This window comes from Pongo abelii, chromosome 5, assembly GCF_028885655.2.
Source record: "Pongo abelii isolate AG06213 chromosome 5, NHGRI_mPonAbe1-v2.0_pri, whole genome shotgun sequence".
Lineage (NCBI taxonomy): Eukaryota > Metazoa > Chordata > Mammalia > Primates > Hominidae > Pongo > Pongo abelii.
In genome coordinates, this window is record NC_071990.2 from 165283156 (window position 1) to 165294441 (window position 11286).

The 11286-nt window shown below is 49.9% G+C and overlaps 1 long non-coding RNA gene across 1 annotated transcript; it reads right to left on the reverse strand.

Annotated features, from left to right (window-relative positions):
- Positions 1–2319: 2319 nt before the first annotated feature.
- Positions 2320–11025, reverse strand: LOC129059803 (uncharacterized). The gene is made up of 4 exons (XR_008525892.2): positions 10371–11025; positions 8708–8965; positions 4738–7588; positions 2320–3507 (listed from the first exon to the last, which is right to left on the reverse strand). It is a non-coding gene; the product is annotated as an uncharacterized LOC129059803 (long non-coding RNA).
- Positions 11026–11286: the final 261 nt, after the last annotated feature.

Genomic DNA, 11286 nt, shown 5'->3' on the forward strand with positions numbered 1-11286 from the left:
GACCCTGCTTATCAAAATGACAAGATTTATTCAGTTGCTACAAACTCCCAAAGACTTCCTTTCCCAAAAGAAAGGCTGGGGGGGAAGGTCATGTCCTTCGGCCACCTCCATTGAGCCAAGAGCACCATCTGCTTTGCTTCAAGCACATCGGTGGCTGACGCCCCGTCCCCCAGCTCTGCCTGCCTGGAGGGAGGTTTGCAGTCTCTCAGAGAGGGGCTGTGTAGGAAGGAGCAGCCAGCTCTCAGTCCCTGAGCACGGGAGGCCAGCACCACCTGAGCCCACCGAGTCATCAGCACACCTGGGAAGGGCAGGGAGAGAGGGAAAGGAGGGGAGGGAGGCCTGGCCAGGGAAAGGGAGTTCCGCAGCAGCCCTCACCTGAGCTCCTGGCGGCCTCTGGTATGAACCCCCAGCATGGAGCCAGCACCCTCAGCCCGACACTCACCCCCTCCTGGATGGTTCTCTGCCTCTCTGGATTCCCTCCTCTCCCTCCCACCCCCAGCAGCCACAGGAGTCTTCCTTAAAGTTTCATTTCCCTCAAGTCCGTAACCTCCTCCAATCCTTCCCTACTTCTCACCCCTGAGTAGAACACAGACCCTGGGCCGGGCAAATGGGGCCTCAGTCACCAGGCCCCAAGCAAGCCCTACATCCTGTCCCGGCCTTTGTTCAGGCCGCTCCCCTTACTTGGGGTTCCCTCTCCTTTCCTGTCCCCAAATGGCCAGGCAGAGCCACCCGCCAAACCCTTCTAGGCCCAGTCCTGTCCTTCTCCAAGCGAGCCTCTGCTTCTTGGCTCTGCAGATGGCACTCTTCATTTTGTGATGTTTATCCTGTGCTCACCCAACAGTGTCCAGGTGAGCAGAGAGCATTCCTAGACCCGGAGGGACTAAAGGAAACCATTCCCTAATCAGAACCAGCAACTCCACGGCACACGGAGCAGATCTGCAGGGGGCCCTTCACATCTGAAGGGGCCACGCTGAACGTGGGCCCTGAGACAGCGTTCCCCAGGGTCACAGCATCACGTCTGTGCACCTGGCCCTCTACCACGCTATGCGTGCATCAGGCTGATGAGCCAAGTGCCAAGCAGAAAGGTCACACTCTTCCTCACAGGATCCAAAAAAGGACACATGTCCGAGACTGCCCACCACTGTCCGAGGAACAGGAGACCAGCTGGTATTTCTGGCGCCAGCTTGTTAGTTGACAGAGGGAGACAGCTTCAGATAGCGCCACCCCATCCCCGGAGGGTGCCTGTCCTCAGCCTCAGAGACCTATTTATTTATTTATTTATTTATTTATTTATTTTATTTTATTTTATTTTTTAGACAAAACCTCACTCTGTCACCCAGGCTGGAGTGCAAGTGGCATGATCTCAGCTCACTGCAGCCTTGACCTCTGAGGCCAGGTGATCCTCCCACCTCAGCCTCCCAAGTAGCTGGGACTACAAGCTCGTACCACCATACCTGGCTAATTGTTTTTATTTTTTTGTAGTGACAGGGTCTCACCACATTGCCCAGGCTAGTCTCAAACTCCTGGGCTCAAGGGATCTGCCCATCTCAACCTCCCAAAGTGCTAGAATTAAAGGCGTGAGACACTGTGCTCAGTCAGAAGACGTTTTTGAGCAGAACAGTCTATCAAAGGGAGTGGGGCATTTTCCAGGAGATAGATGAACCCACTTTTGAAGTGGGTATCTGCTTTGAAGGGGCTCCCTGAGTCTCCTGATCTAAAAAGCCAAGAACCAGACCCTAGACAGGGGGGATGAATCACTGGCGTGAATGCCTCGATTCTTTCCATTTGTATCCATGGGACACTTAACTAATAATCAAGGCACAGTTTCCAGCTAAATATGGACACAGCTTCAGAATCCTTCTTAACACTACAGCTTAGCCAGAGTGGGTGCAAAAGCTTAAGTCCATCTACTCTACAGGCCCTTGATAAGGAGGATTCTTTCTTGTCTACCCAGTGAAGAAACACCCACACAAACAGCCAGCTGGTCCCCTCTTGGGCATCTCCCTGAGCGTGATACTCTTAAGACCTTGCTTGGTCTAACATCCAGCCCTCTCTGAGTTGCTCTCCCATGTCTGGCAGCACTGGGCAGTGGACTTGAGTGGGAGAACAACACACTCCAGTTGGCCAACCTCCTCTAGACAGGCCTGGCAAGCTCCCTTGGCACCTGGATGACTCAGCGGCACTTCCAGCGATTCTCTGTGTGCCAATCAACCAATCAACATTTAACTGGGCACCTTTTATGGGCATCCTTAAGCCTGAGCAGAGACTCAGATCCAGTGGATCACCTGATGAAACTCTAAAATGCTGCACTCATGTTAAAAGTGCCTTAAGAAATAGAATGTTTATTATATCATGTAACTAGAAGTGAATCAGTCAGGACTGGTTAGGACAGTGCTCGGTCAAAGAGGAAGGCCTAGGTGCTCCCCACTTCTTCCTCTGCCCTCTTGTCCCATTGTCAGCCTTGGCCTCTGGTCCTGGAAGGGCTGTGTCTGCTCTAGGCATCATTCGTGTAAGAGCCACGGCGTCTGATGAAGAAGTGGGCTCCCTACCCTCACTCAGAAATCAGAAGAAGAGACCTCCTTCCCAGAAATGCCCGGCAAACTTCCCTTTGGATCCCATGGGTCTGCACCATGTTGAGCCAAAGCTGAAACTAATCACTCCAGAGGGAAGGAGACCACCACGATTCGCTAAAACCCCCAGGAGGCTTCTTAGGAGAAAGCAGCTGCAGAGTCCCCGCTGTCAATAGGCCACAGCGCACACAAACTTTGCCTACAATTTTGGGGATTTATATACCCCCTAAAGTCTCTCCATAGACCACCCATTAAGATCCCCTGACGGCCTGTGGGGCAGGCACTGTTAACATGATGAACTTAGCCCATGGAGAAGCTGCATCCAGCTAGGGAGAGACATCACACAGGTGCAGGTCGACTTTGTAGACAGAAGCTGACTCGCTAAACATGATCACAGTCAGTGTAAAAGCACAAAGAGCAAGCCCACCACTGCCATGCAGATCAGGCGGAGGTATGAGGCCTGGAAGATGCGGACAAACTGAGTTGACTGAAAGGATGGACATGATTCCAGGAGGAGGAGAGGCAGGCGGAGCTGGGACCAACAGGCATTCCACACCCAGAAAAAGCCAAAAGTTTTCACATGACAAAAGAGTTTGCAGCTGCGGTCACAGCTAAGCCATGGCAGGCTGGTTGCAGTGTTTGTATTGAGTCCTTTTGATGACAGCATGAATTCTGAGAACAAAGCTTCCAGGCTGTGGATGTGTAACTGGAACCCAGAGACAAAAATAGCTTCTCTTCTCATGCATATGTGAGGTCTGATCTGTAACTTTGAGAAAGAGTTTTTGCCATTTATAAAACTTAGAAGATTCCTCAACAACCACAAATCCCATGAATGAACATTTTTATTTGGCTGGATCCATCAGATTTAATATTGTTTCAGCTATTTGGTAGCTGCCTAACTTTTCCTTCTCATTGAAAAATCCAGTGACTTTTGAAGCTGTTTTGAGATATAAGAATAATAGAGAGTGATTTAGCAGATTAAAAGATTAGAGTTCTTATAATAACATTAAAGAGAGTATCAGGGAACCAAGTAGTCTTGAGAGAATAAAGCTTTCCTTAAAGAGACAACTCTACACGCTCAGCTGATATTTCTAAATTGAGTCAGGAAATGTTCCAGAGAGGACACAGCTAGCTTGTGCCTTAATTCAGTGCCTGATTTAGATTTGTATACTCTTGTATAGGTCAGTACAAAATGAATCACGGGTAGTCGTGTATTCATAACAGGTGATACAGAGAAATTAAGATAATTTAGTTATATGTCTTTTAACGTACTTATTAATAAAATAACATACATAGTTGTATCTAAGTTCCTCTACCTACATCAAATAAGTTGCATTAACTGATAGCTTCATCTCATCTTTAGCTATATATTTTAAAAATATCTGTAATTAATTATTTCAATAAATTGTATTATAAAATAATGTTAAGACAACATTATTTTATATACACTCTCATTTTAATCACCGTGTAATATGTTATAGAATTAGTATTCTTATGACAAAGTAACCATTTCTGTTTTAGGGGATGCTAACCTATTTCTATTCTCATAATTCTGACTACGTGTCTCATTATAAGTGTAGCTTTCTCTTAATCGGAATTATTTCATTCTCAGGAAGAGAATGATGAGATCAAAGTGTAGCGTATTATGGCTTTTGATGAGAATTACCAAATGGTCTTCCAAAGTAATCAAACACATTTGCACTACCGTCAGGAACTCCTGGATATTCCTGCTTAACTGTCGGGACCAGCGTCAGTTTTTACCGTGTTTCTGAATTCTCGATCATTTCTCAAGTGCTGTCAAAATGGTGTTGGACACTTGCATTACTTTGTGCTTCGTCACTAATTAGTAACGGTTTTCTTCCCCTAATATTCATTGAATTCATTCATTTACTTTTTTTCCATTTCTGTGAACTGTGAACCCTTCGCCATTTGTCTTTTAGGGACTTTTATGTGCTTGGAGATTTGTAAGAGCCCTTTCTATACTTTTCACATTGGGTCTCTGTCCCTTCTCACAATGATGCCTACTGTTACCATATTATTATTATCCACCACTCGTTGTTATGAGCACATGCCAAGCCCTGTGCTGAGTAACTTCATGACCACAACCCTACAAGGAAGTACTGTCATCCCCATTTCACAGTAGAGAACATAGAGGCTCCCCACTCACACATTTTGCTGGCATCACAAGGCTAATGGCCTTGGACTTGACTCGATGGCTCCTCCGGCCCTCCAGTCCCACTCCACAACTGCCCCAGCATTGTCTGTACAGCTGCTGTCTACGCTGATGCATTTTGTGTCCTGGGGTTTTATGACACGGTGGGTTTTCAATCTATATAACCATATATGTTCATATTGTTTTAAGTTTTCTCTTTCTCTGCAACCATAGTTACCACTAAGTATATATTTGTCGACTTTTCTTAATGTGGCATTTTCACGAGCCCTATTGGTTCCTATTCTTTTTTTATAGAGAGATTTTAATGTTCTTGGTGTCACTCGAAGTTGACCGTCACCTCAGACGTGGAGACCTTTTTGTCGCAGGCAGAATTTCGCTGTATGGGGATTTTTTTCATCCATCTATCTATCTTCATTTTTAAATTTAAGCAATATGATTTTCCACATGGGAGAAGAAAAATGAGGCCTTAAACAGTGGTGTTTTGGTCAAAAGAGTCAAAGTGAAATAAATGTGAGGGATTTAGGCTGCTTCTTCCTAGCTATGGTGCTAAGCGGCTGCTGCCAGCGCCAGACAGAAAGCCATGCCTTTGAGGCTGATGACAAAACCATGCTCTTGGGGCTCAGTCCTCCAATGTTGCCATTCATGGGAATGAGACACTGCTTGCCCCCCTGTGCTCCAGGATTTTGTCTGCTGTTTACCTCCTGTCAAATTCAGACACTACCCTGAGACGGTGGCTGGGGTTTGTCCTGCCCATTGGAACTGTCCCATCTCATCCCAACCGGGCCCCTGGCTCCATCCACTCTTGCCTCGTGAACCCCATCCTGATGTCCTGCACCCCTCTTAACTGCCAGCCAAGCCTCTCTTTTAGATACATACTGTAGCCCTAGGGCTGGTAACCCAACCAACCCCGAGCAATGAGAGCCGTGGCTCCCGGCTGCCATGTCTCCGAGGTGACCAAGAATACTGTCACTGTGGAATGCAGACTGTTGGATTTTCAAGCAGCTCCCACTGCTGCAGCTGTTGTCATTTGAGCAATTCTAATGAGGGAGGTGCTCATTTAAAAGTCGGTTCTTTCAGTCAGCCAATAGGTGAGAAAAGAAAAATAAAAAAAAGTCAGTTCCTACAATTATCCTAAGTAAGAGACCAGATTCCGAACAGCTGGTTCAAAGGAGGAGGTGACCGAGGATGCTGACACTCCTCAGGTCCCCTTTGCCCTGCATGACGCTGCCTCTGGAGACGTCTGGCCACTCTCTGCGGTCTTCGGGAGCCCAGCACACACAGTGCCCACGCTCTGATTTCCTGCTTTAACTTCTTGGACCACAAGCCTGAGCCTGCCTTTTATTTCAGACTTCGCTACTTTTCGGGAGCTCTTGCATCTGCTGATTTACAGGCCTTGTGCACTCTTTTCTTTTATTGCTGCCGGCATTTCCCTGGCCATCCACATTGGTCATTTCCACCGCAAGTCTATTTATTTCCCAGTGGTGCACATACGTGTCCAGCTCCAGGCAATTTTGCTTTGTCTGCCTACCTGGTTCTGCAGTCTCTGACTTGCACAGCCAGCCCCTGCTGGGGACCTCATATGAATGTTCTTTTTTTGGCTTGCAGTTTATTCTGTGGCTGTTAAGATCTCCAGCACATCCAATATATGACAGTCATCATCTATGATATTTATCATAACGAGTGAAACTGGCTAGGGCTTCCTAGGGCTGCCTTTACAATGTACTATAAGCCGGGGGGCTTAAAACAATAGACAATTATTCTCTCACCGTTTGGGGGCTACCAGTCTGAAGTCAAGGCGTTGACAGAGCCATGCTCTCTCCAAAGCCTCTAGGGAACGGCCCCTCCTCGCCTCTTCCGGTTCCTGGTAGCCCTGGTGTTCCTTGGCCTGTGGTAGCATCGCTCCAGCTTCTGCCTGCTTCATCACACGGCCTTCTCCCGTGTGTCCCTGTCTCCTCTTCTTAGAAGGACATCAATCCTATTAAATTAAGGCTCACGCTAATGACCTTATAGTGACTTGATTCCATCTGCAAAAACTCTATTCCCAAATAAGGTCACATTCACAGGTATCTGGGGTTAAGACTCCCTATCTTTCGTGGGGACACAGTTCAGCCCACCCTACAGGCAAAGGTGGTCCTTGGCCTCCTTTCCCATCACCCCACCCGACATCTCCCTTCCCAGCTTCCTGGAACCCTTCCTTTCTCTAGCTCCTTTCCCTGCTCCCAATCCTAATTAAAATCTACCCCAGCATGAGGCAAGGGAAGAACCGGTACCAGCTCCTGTTGGGGTGGAATGAAACGCTACTTATGGAGCTGCAGGCATCAGTGGAGAAGGCGGAAGTGGGAGGCAGGTGTTTGGGGGGACCTGGAGACCATTTCAGGGAGGTATTTTCTTGGTTTGCTGACGCGAAGACCGGCTTCTACCCGGAAGCCCAAAGCCCTCCAGGATCTGGGCTGGGGTTGCCCTTCCTTGCATGCTCAGCTCCCTCTCTCCTCCCGACAGTGGCTCACCCCTTCAGGGGGAGTCGATCGTCAGGGAGAGAAGATATCTGAGCAGAAAATGACCCCAGACCTACGCAGCACAGGCTGATGGGGAGGTCAAAGGTCACTTCTGAAGGAACAGTGGCAGGCCCAGAAGGTGTCGCCCCCATGCTCCTAGCTTTAACAGAGGAACACACTGGGGCTGCGGTGCAGACAGGAAATGAGAGGGTCCTGGCTGGGAGGACCACAGAGGATGCTCCTGTGCTTGGGCTCCCTGCCAGCACCACGGCTGAAGTGACTGATGCATCCATCAGGGGTGGCCTGGGCGCAGCCTTGAAATCCTCCCCAGACAGTGCTCAGGGTAGCACCTGCGGTCAAAAGACAATGCGGGAATGAAATCTGTGCCATCCCTTGTCTGGACCATCTGTAAGGACAAACATCCGCACATTCTCAACAGAGCTACCTTTGACCTCCATGGCCGACCTGACTGACAGATCTCCTGTCCTTCCCGCTTCCAGTGAGTGGGGTGAGAATGACTCTGAGAAGCACCCGAGCCACACTACTCTGGGCATTTGGAAACCTTCCTGAGCCTCCTTCAGATAGGGGCAGTGAGGCCGGCCAAGGGCAGCCTGGATGGCATCATTCCATGGGCTTTGTCCTCTCCTTACAGTTAAAATAAAATCCTGCTGGTTCGAGGTCTTGGCTTGAAAGGCTACTGGCCAGAGGAGGAAGTTGGGAGTGCTCACACGACCATTTGGGAAGTATTTATCATTGGAGGATGTCATCATACCTGCAATATTTTGGAATCGGCCATCTCTCTCCAAATTACATGTGTATCCTGTCTTTAAAAATATGCTGCGTCAGGCCAGGCACAATGGCTCACGCCTGTAATCCCAGCACTTTGGGAGGTCAAGGTGGGTGGATCACCTAAGGTCAGGAGTTCAAGACCAGCCTGGCCAACATGGTGAAACCCCGTCTCTACAAAAATACAAAGATTAGCCGGGCATGATGGTGGGTGCCTGTAATCCCAGCTACTCAGGAGGCTGAGGCAGGAGAATTGCTTGAACCCAGGAGGTGGAAGTTGAAGTGAGCCGAGATTGTGCCACTGCACTCCGACTGGGCAACAGAGAAAGACACCCTCTCAAAAAAAAAAGTGCTGCATCAAAATTCAAAGTTTTGATGCTTACTTCAGAAGTTTACTTTCTAAAAAGAATCATTGTTTTCCTTTAAATAACTATCTTCCAGCACATCTGTAAAGTGTATTGATAGCTGCTGGTTACTACATAAGTTGCACAGAGTAAGCAAACTCAGCAACTGCCTGTGTTGACTTACTTCCCCAAAGCCAGGTTGGGAAATAGGGCAGCCCACTGCATATTCAGACCCCCGACTTGAACATATGTTTGGAAAAAAGGAAGGGAAAGTTTCCCCGGCGTTTGGTGTTTTGGGTTCCTCAGGTTCCAGCCTGGGGCCCGCTGATTGCTCTCCACCTCCTCGGTGGCACAGGGCAAGGCCTCTTTCCTTGTAGACCCAGCCGCCCACCTCCCATCCCAAGCTCGGGCCTGGAGTTCCATAGAGAATTCAGAAGCTTTCTCCATCTGTAATGCACTCAGGGCCCAGAAATCACTCTGGTCAGTTAGAGTTTCCAAGCTCATTCCCAGCTGCATCGGCGTGTCCATCGAAGGACAGAGTGGGAAGCGGCTCTCCGTGCAGAGTGGGAGGGCAAGAGACTTCCTGGGGGACGACACCTGGAAGAGATAAAGGGGAGGATCGGGCAAGGAAAGCCTCAAAGTGCGGTGCAGATCCGACCAAGTCTCGGCCAACCCAGTGAGGGGCCCTGGAGCTAGATGCCCATTGGAGGAATCCAGGGATGAGCTGGGACATCCAGGTCCCCAGACATCGTGGCTCCACTGAGCTCCATTTGACAGGGGCAGCCCAGGAAGAGTGTGGCCGTGGCCTAGAGCTGAGCAGGTTGTGAAGGTGCCAGCAGCTTTTTGAAAGATGATGGGGCCATCCCAGGGGTGCAGGTCCACAGCCACCACAGCCAAGACACTTTGGGGGGTGTGTGCATGTGTTTTGTTTTGCTGCTTTTTAAGTTTCTTTCTAAAAAGTAACCATCTTCTCCCCTCCTTGCCTTTGGCCATGAATGGGAGCCAATGCAACCCAGGTGTCCCTCCTCAGCCACATCCAGCCAGTGCCACTTCTGCTTCAAAGTGCAGACAGGATCAAACTACGTTGAAAATTAGGCTCAAGGCCAGGTGTGGTGGCTCATGCCTGTAATCCCAGCACTTTGGGAGGCCAAGGCAGGCACATTGCCTGAGCTCAAGAGTTCAAGACCAGCCTGGCCAACATGGCGAAACCCTGTCTTATATTAAAAATACAAAAAATTAGCCAGCTGTGGTGGCAGGTGCCTGTAATCCCAGCTACTCAGGAGGCTGAGGCAAGAAAATTGCTTGAACCTGGGAGGGAGAGGTTGCAGTGAACCGAGATTGTGCCACTGCACTCCAGCCTGGGGCGACGGAGTGAGACTGTCTCAAACAAAAAAAAAAAAGAAAAGAAAGAAAGAAAATTAAGCTCAACTCCTAACTGCATCCAGTTAGGGAATCCCAGCTCAGCCTCAGAGGGGATGGGCTCCTCCCCAGTGCAGAGAAGCCCCTATGTCGGCCCAGACCATAGAAAGAAGAGAGCAGGAATTCTGGGAATCTTTCTGAGTGTGCAAAAGGGGCCACCTCCATGCAATTCAGGCATGGGGGCCAGGGCAGGTCCACAAAGCCTTGACCACCCGTGAAGACCAGAAGCCCTGGCCTCGCTGGGGCCACTGAGTCAGGCTCATGGTCCTCGCCCCATTCCCCTCCAGCAGCCCTGTGGCTCCACCTCCAGCCTCCCATCGTTGAGACACAAGGACAGGGATCCACGCCATGAATCAGCTCAAGGGCTTCTTGGCTGCACAGGCCGAACCCTCATGTCTGAACATCCCTAAAAATAAGGGCTGATGTCAAGAGGTGGCAGAGAGAAACTCTGACACTGACACAGAAAGTAAAAGCACAGCCCAGGAGCCCCGTTCACATCAAAGTTGCTTTTTCTGGGGACGCCGAGGAACAGAGTACAAGCAAACGGTGCCCTTCACCTTCAGAAATACCCCGATATGCCTACTTTCCAGTTGAGATGACACAGCAGGAAACTTGAAAACTTTGTTTCTTCTGATTGGAAGGCTCCTCCCGGCCACACACCCACCGTCCGGTTCCCGCTCCCTGAGTGCCAGGCAGTCCAGAGGCTCCAGGGGTTCTGCTTGGACATAACCGGAGCTCCTCTGACTCCCCAGGCAAGCACTCTGTCATTATCTTCGAGACTGTTCTCATAGATGCCCCGCAAAAGAGCACAAAAGCAGCCACCAGAGGCCTGGAGCCCCGCCAAGAGGACAGGGCCCCCGGGACAGAGGGACAGAGGGGGGCTGTGCCCAGGTGGCCCTGAGGCTGCCCAGGACTCACTGGCTCCTGCTGCTCCATCCACACAGCAGACAGAGAAGCTTCCAGTCGGCAAAGGGCTGGGAATGCTGCAGCGCCGGCGCTCAGAATATTTTGGTTTTCTGAATGTTAACACACTGGAAGCTCCTAAGGCAGCCAAGAGGCTATGGGCTCAAAAGCTTTGTGAGAGCTTTTCTCGGAGGGCTCGTTAATGTGGTCATTTAATGGCATAGTCTTGAATCCCAATCCTTAACTGGAGCTTTAAATAGGACTGATAAGTGCTCCACAGGCTTTGGGGAAGCAGATCAGGCCCGCGTGCCCTCCTCGACCAGGGACACTGTTTGCAAAGACCGCATGTGGGGCAGGGGCACAGGGGGAGGAGACCCACAGGCCAGGGCTGGGCAATGCGGATCTTGGCATTAAAAGCACAGGCCGGGTAGGATGGCTCCGTGTCCAGAGAGCGGCTTAATGGAGTGGTAAGAGGCACATTCCGATTGCCTCGCTCCCTGGAGCTGCCTCCAGCACTACCATTAACTTGGATGAATCCCATAAATTCACCCGACCATGAGTACAAGTGCTGCTCAACCCACCCAGCCACCCCACCC